Here is a 6,708-nt window from a genome sequence, read left to right on the forward strand (position 1 = left end):
TTAGGTCTGGTATTTGCCCTCATCTGGCTCGTACTTTCGCATTTTACGCATTGTTGTTGGCCAGATCCTGGCCTTTTTCAGGTTTGGATCACGTAGTAACACGGTACCACACCGAAACAGTCAATTATACCTGGTTCGGATTAATATTTTAGAGGATAATGCCGGTTACGTCTCGGTTAGGTCTGGGATTTGTCCTCACATGGCTCGTACTTTCGCGTTTTTCGCATAATTGTTGGCCAGATCCTGGGCTTTTTCTGGGTTGGATCACGTAGTAATGTGGTACCACACTGTCAATAAAAGCTGGCTGCGATTAATATTTTACAGGATAACGCCGGTTATGTCGGTTAGGTCTGGCATTTGTCCCCATCTGGCTCGTACTTTCGCGTTTTTCGCATACTTGTTGGTCAGATCCTGGGTTTTTTCTGTTTTGGATCCCGTAGTAATGAGGTTCCACACCGAAACAGTCAATTAAACTGGTTCCGATTAATATTTTAGAGGATAACGCCGGGTATGTCTCGGGTAGGTCTGGGATTTGTCCTCATCTGGCTCGTAGTTTCGCGTTTATCGCATACTTGTTGGCCAGATCCTGGCCTTTTTCTGGTTTGGATCACGTAGTAATGTGGTACCACTCTGAAACAGTCAATAGAAGCTGGTTCCGATTAGTATTTTAGAGGATAACGCTGGTTATGTCTGGATTAGTTCTGGTATTTGCAATCAACTGGCTCATACATTCGCGTTTTTCGCATACTTGTTGGCCAGATCCTGGGCTTTTTCTGGTTTGGATCACGTAGTATTGTGGTACCACACCGAAACAGTCAATTAAACCTGGTTGCGATTAATATTTTAGAGGATAACGCCGGTTATGTCTGGGTTAGGTCTGGTATTTGCCCTCATCTGGCACGTACCTTCGCATTATTCGTATACTTGTTGGCCAGATCCTGGGCTTTCTCTGGTTTGGATCACGTAGTAACGCGGTACCACACCGAAACAGGCAATTAAACCTGGTTGCGATTACTATTTTGGAGGATAACGTCGGTTATGTCTGTGTTTGGTCTGGTATTTGCAATCATCTGGCTCATACTTTTGCGTTTCTCGCACAATTGTTGGCCAGATCCTGGGTTTTTTCTGTTTTGGATCCCGTAGTAATGAGGTTCCACACCGAAACAGTCAATTAAACTGGTTGCGATTAATATTTTAGAGAATAACGCCGGTTATGTCTCGGGTAGGTCTGGGATTTGTCCTCATCTGGCTCGTACTTTCGCGTTTTTCGCATACTTGTTGGCCAGATCCTGGGTTTTTTCTGTTTCCGGTCCCGTAGTAATGAGGTTCCACACCGAAACAGTCAATTAATCTGGTTGCGATTAATATTTTAGAGAATAACGCCGGCTACGTCTCGGGTAGGTCTGGGATTTGTCCTCATCTGTCTCGTACTTTCGCGTTTTTCGCATACTTGTTGGCCAGATCCTGGCCCTTCTCTGGTTTGGATCACGTAGTAATGTGGTACCACACTGAAACAGTCAATAGAAGCTGGTTTCGCTTTGTATTTTAGAGGATAACGCTGGCTATGCCTGGGTTAGTTCTGGTATTTGCAATCATCTGGCTCATACCTTCGCGGTTTTCGCATACTTGTTGTCCAGATCCTGGCCTTTTTCTGGATTGGATCACGTAGTAATGCGGTACCACACCGAAACAGTCAATTAAACCTGGTTGCGATTACTATTTTGGAGGATAACGTCGGTTATGTCTGTGTTTGGTCTGGTATTTGCAACCATCTGGCACATACTTTCGCGTTTTTCGCATACTTGTTGGCCAGATCCTGGGTTTTTTCTGTTTTGGATCCCGTAGTAATGAGGTTCCACACCGAAACAGTCAATTAAAACTGGTTGCGATTAATATTTTAGAGGATAACGCCGGTTATGTCTGGGTTAGGTCTGGTATTCGCCATCATCTGGCACGTACTTTCGCATTATTCGTATACTTGTTGGCCAGATCCTGGCCTTTTTCTGGTTTGGATCACGTAGTAACGCGGTACCACACCGAAACAGTCAATTAAACCTGGTTGCGATTACTATTTTGGAGGATAACGTCGGTTATGTCTGTGTTTGGTCTGGTATTTGCAACCATCTGGCTCATACTTTCGCGTTTTTCGCATACTTCTTGGCCAGATCCTGGGTTTTTTCTGTTTTGGATCACGTAGTAATGAGGTTCCACACCGAAACAGTCAATTAAACTGGTTGCGATTAATATTTTAGAGAATAACGCCGGTTATGTCTCGGGTAGGTCTGGGATTTGTCCTCATCTGGCTCGTACTTTCGCGTTTTTCGCATACTTGTTGGCCAGATCCAGGCCTTTTTCTGGTTTGGGTCCCGTAGTAATGTGGTTCCACACCGAAACAGTCAATTAAACCTGGTTGCGATTAATATTTTACAGGATTACGCCGGTTATGTCTGGGTTAGGTCTGGTATTCGCCATCATCTGGCACGTACTTTCGCATTATTCGTATACTTGTTGGCCAGATCCTGGCCTTTTTCTGGTTTGGATCACGTAGCAACGCGGTACCACACCGAAACAGTCAATTAAACCTGGTTGCGATTACTATTTTGGAGGATAACGTCGGTTATGTCTGTGTTTGGTCTGGTATTTGCAACCATCTGGCTCATACTTTCGCGTTTTTCGCATACTTGTTGGCCAGATCCTGGGTTTTTTCTGTTTTGGATCACGTAGTAATGAGGTTCCACACCGAAACAGTCAATTAAACTGGTCGGGATTAATATTTTAGAGAATAACGCCGGTTATGTCTCGGGTAGGTCTGGGATTTGTCCTCATCTGGCTCGTACTTTCGCGTTTTTCGCATACTTGTTGGCCAGATCCAGGCCTTTTTCTGGTTTGTGTCCCGTAGTAATGTGGTTCCACACCGAAACAGTCAATTAAACCTGGTTGCGATTAATATTTTAGAGGATAACGCCGGTTATGTCTCGGGTAGGTCTGGGATTTGTCCTCATCTGGCTCGTACTTTCGCGTTTTTCGCATAATTGTTGGCCAGATCCTGGCCTTTTTCTAGTTTGGATCCCGTAGTAACGCGGTACCACACCGAAACAGTCAATTAAACCTGGTTCGGATTAATATTTTAGAGGATAACGCCGGTTATGTCTCGGTTAGGTCTGGGATTTGTCCTCATCTGGCTCGTACTTTCGCGTTTTTCGCATACTTGTTGGCCAGATCCTGGCCTTTTTCTGCTGTGGATCCCGTAGTAATGAGAGTCCACACCGAAGCAGTCAATTAAACTGGTTGCGATTAATATTTTAGAGGATAACGCCGGTTATGTCTCGGATAGGTCTGGCATTTGTCCTCATCTGGCTCGTACTTTCGCGTTTTTCGCATACTTGTTGGCCAGATCCTGGCCCTTCTCTGGTTTGGATCACGTAGTAATGAGAGTCCACACCGAAGCAGTCAATTAAACTGGTTGCGATTAATATTTTAGAGGATAACGCCGGTTATGTCTCGGATAGGTCTGGCATTTGTCCCCATCTGGCTCGTACTTTCGCGTTTTTCGCATACTTGTTGGCCAGATCCTGGCCTTTTTCTGCTGTGGATCCCGTAGTAATGAGAGTCCACACCGAAGCAGTCAATTAAACTGGTTGCGATTAATATTTTAGAGGATAACGCCGGTTATGTCTCGGATAGGTCTGGCATTTGTCCTCATCTGGCTCGTACTTTCGCGTTTTTCGCATACTTGTTTGCCAGATCCTGGGTTTTTTCTGATTTGGGGGCGTGGTAATGAGGTTCCACACCGAAACAGTCAATTAAACTGGTTGCAACTAATATTTTAGAGAATAATGCCGGCTACGTCTCGGGTAGGTCTGGGATTTGTCCTCATCTGGCTCGTACTTTCGCGTTTTTCGCATACTTGTTGGCCAGATCCTGGCCCTTCTCTGGTTTGGATCACGTAGTAATGTGGTACCACACTGAAACAGTCAATAGAAGCAGGTTTCGCTTTGCATTTTAGAGGATAACTCTGGTTATGCCTGGGTTAGTTCTGGTATTTGCAATCATCTGGGTCATACTTTCGCGGTTTTCGCATACTTGTTGGCCAGATCCTGGGTTTTTTCTGGTTTGGATCCCGTAGTAATGAGGTTCCACAACGAGACAGTCAATTAAAATGGTTGCGATTAATACTTTAGAGGATAACGCCTGTTATCTCTCGGGTAGGTCTGGGATTTGTCCTCATCTGGCCAGGACTTTCGCGTCTTTCGCATACTTGTTGGCCAGATCCTGGCCTTTTTCTGGCTTGGACCACGTAGTAATGTGGTACCACACAGAAACAGTGAATTAAACCAGGTTGCGAATAATATTTTAGAGGATAACGCTGGTTAAGTCTGGGATAGTTCTGGTATTTGCAATCATCTGGCTCGTACTTTTGCATTTTTCGCTTACTTGTTGGCCTGATCATAGCCTTTTTCTGGTTTGGATCACGGAGTAATGTGGTACCACACCGAATCTGTCAATTAAACCTGGTTGCGATTACTATTTTGGAGGATAACGTCGGTTATGTCTGGGTTTGGTCTGGTATTTGCAATCATCTGCCTCATACTTTCGCGGTTTTCGCATACTCGTTGGCCAGACCCTGGCCTTTTTCTGCTTTGGATCCCGTAGTCATGAGAGTCCACACCGAAACAGTCAATTAAACTGGTTGCGATTAATATTTTAGAGGATAACGCCGGTTATGTCTGGGTTAGGTCTGGTATTTGCCCACATCTGGCACGTACTTTCGCATTATTCGCACACTTGTTGGCCAGCTCCTGACCTTTTTCTGGTTTGGTCCACGTAGTAAAGCGGTACCACACCGAAACAGTCAATTAAACCTGGTTGCAATTACTATTTTGCAGGATAACGTCGGTTATGTCTCGGTTAGGTCTGGGATTTGCCCTCATCTGGCTCGTACTTTCTCGTTTTTCGTATACTTGATGGTCAGATCCTGGCCTTTTTCTGGTTTGGATCACGTAGTAACGCGGTACCCCACCGAAACAGTCAATTAAACCTGGTTGCGATTAATATTTTAGAGGATAACGCCGGTTATGTCTCGGTTAGGTCTGGGATTTGCCCTCATCTGGCTCGTAGTTTCGCATTTTTCGCATACTTGTTGGCCAGATCCTGGCCTTTTTCTGGATTGGATCACGTAGTAACGCGGTACCACACCGAAACAGTCAATTGAACCTGGTTGCGATTACTATTTTGGAGGATGACGCCAGTTATGTCTGGGTTTGGTCTGGTATTTGCCCTCATCCGGCTCGTACTTTCGCGTTTTTCGCATTGTTGTTGGCCAGATCCTGGGTTTTTTCTGGTTTGGATCCCGTAGTAATGAGGTTCCACAACGAGACAGTCAATTAAAATGGTTGCGATTAATACTTTAGAGGATAACGCCTGTTATCTCTCGGGTAGGTCTGGGATTTGTCCTCATCTGGCCAGGACTTTCGCGTTTTTCGCATACTTGTTGGCCAGATCCTGGCCTTTTTCTGGCTTGGACCACGTAGTAATGTGGTACCACACAGAGACAGTGAATTAAACCAGGTTGCGAATAATATTTTAGAGGATAACGCTGGTTAAGTCTGGGATAGTTCTGGTATTTGCAATCATCTGGCTCGTACTTTCGCATTTTTCGCTTACTTGTTGGCCTGATCATAGCCTTTTTCTGGTTTGGATCACGGAGTAATGTGGTACCACACCGAATCTGTCAATTAAACCTGGTTGCGATTACTTTTTTGGAGGATAACGTCGGTTATGTCTGGGTTTGGTCTGGTATTTGCAATCATCTGCCTCATACTTTCGCGGTTTTCGCATACTCGTTGGCCAGACCCTGGCCTTTTTCTGCTTTGGATCCCGTAGTCATGAGAGTCCACACCGAAACAGTCAATTAAACTGGTTGCGATTAATATTTTAGAGGATAACGCCGGTTATGTCTGGGTTAGGTCTGGTATTTGCCCTCATCTGGCACGTACTTTCGCATTATTCGCACACTTGTTGGCCAGCTCCTGACCTTTTTCTGGTTTGGTCCACGTAGTAAAGCGGTACCACACCGAAACAGTCAATTAAACCTGGTTGCAATTACTATTTTGCAGGATAACGTCGGTTATGTCTCGGTTAGGTCTGGGATTTGCCCTCATCTGGCTCGTACTTTCTCGTTTTTCGTATACTTGTTGGTCAGATCCTGGCCTTTTTCTGGTTTGGATCACGTAGTAACGCGGTACCACACCGAAACAGTCAATTAAACCTGGTTGCGATTAATATTTTAGAGGATAACGCCGGTTATGTCTCGGTTAGGTCTGGGATTTGCCCTCATCTGGCTCGTAGTTTCGCATTTTTCGCATACTTGTTGGCCAGATCCTGGCCTTTTTCTGGATTGGATCACGTAGTAACGCGGTACCACACCGAAACAGTCAATTGAACCTGGTTGCGATTACTATTTTGGAGGATGACGCCAGTTATGTCTGGGTTTGGTCTGGTATTTGCCCTCATCCGGCTCGTACTTTCGCGTTTTTCGCATTGTTGTTGGCCAGATCCTGGGTTTTTTCTGGTTTGGATCACGTAGTAATGTGGTACCACACTGAGACAGTCTATAGAAGCTGGTTCTGATTAGTATTTTAGAGGGCAACGCCGGTTATGTCTCGGTTAGGTCTGGCATTTCTCCTCATCTGGCTCGTACCTTCGCGT

Source organism: Colletes latitarsis, unplaced genomic scaffold (genome assembly GCF_051014445.1).
Source record: "Colletes latitarsis isolate SP2378_abdomen unplaced genomic scaffold, iyColLati1 scaffold0018, whole genome shotgun sequence".
NCBI lineage: Eukaryota > Metazoa > Arthropoda > Insecta > Hymenoptera > Colletidae > Colletes > Colletes latitarsis.